This window comes from Eutrema salsugineum, unplaced genomic scaffold, assembly GCF_000478725.1.
Source record: "Eutrema salsugineum unplaced genomic scaffold, Eutsalg1_0 scaffold_7, whole genome shotgun sequence".
NCBI classification, from domain to species: Eukaryota; Viridiplantae; Streptophyta; class Magnoliopsida; order Brassicales; family Brassicaceae; genus Eutrema; species Eutrema salsugineum.
Genome location: NW_006256486.1, coordinates 5947023 through 5948140, shown reverse-complemented (window position 1 = coordinate 5948140; position 1118 = coordinate 5947023).

Sequence of the window (1118 nt, the reverse complement as noted above, 5' to 3'; positions counted from 1 at the left end):
AAAAATCTTTTTCCTAAAATATTTTTCGATTGTTAAAAATGGGTCGTTGCTGACCAAAAATTCTTTTTCAATATTTATAATGTTTTGGTAAATAGTTTATTCAAAAGTTTCAGAAGGTGAGTTTTGTGGAAACTCCTTCAGAATAATTTGTGAATTTTTCGAAGGTTTTGAAAGCATTTTAGAGGTCTGATTTTCATGTAAAATTATTTTTGAATGGACCTCAGAGGATTTTAAAACATTTTTTGAAGAGGGGGTTTTAGAAGAATCACCCTTCCCCTGTTTTGAATCGAAGGCTTTTTGTAGCTGTAGAATTTGATCCATGATTTTCTCTGGAGTTTGAAGAGAATCAGAATGTTCTTCTTTTTTTTTCACATTCTTTTTTGTAACGGAGATCCAGGGTTCTGTTTTTATCTGTGGAGATGTGTTTGGGGTTAAGGTTTTTTCTGGGTTTGGTTCCAGGGATATGCCTTTTCCTTTATCAATCTTCCTCGAAGGCATCGTACCTGTTTTGAAGAAATTCCCTTGTCAAGAAATCTGGAACAGAGTTTGAATCTCCTTTAATATATTCTATATCAAAATCAAAAATACGTAAAATTGCTTGCCATCGTGCAAAAATTTGTTTTGAGGCAAGATTTTTAACATCTTTTTGTAAAACATTTTTAGCGCTTTTGCAATCGATACGTAATAAAAAAATTGTATTCAAAAGATCACTTTGAAATTTTTGTATACATAGTACTATACTTAAAATCTCTTTTTTAATAGTAGAATAGTTTCTTTGGGTATCATTCCAATGCGAAGATGTAAATTGTATTATACTTTCTCGACCATCTATGTTCTTTTGTTTAAGAATACCACCATATCTTACATCTGATGCATATGTTTCTACAATCTTTTTTAAATCTCGATCCGCTATGTGCAGACAAGGGATTTCAAGAACTTGTTTTTTAATTTTTTATACTAGTGCAGTATGCTCTTTTGTCCAAGGAACTGGGTTTTTCTTTAGACGACTATGTAATGGTTTTGTTATCCTATTGATTTTAGGACAGAAATCTAATACATAGTTAAGATTACCAAGGAACCTTTGTAATTGGGTTTTATCTAAAATTTTATCTGGAAAT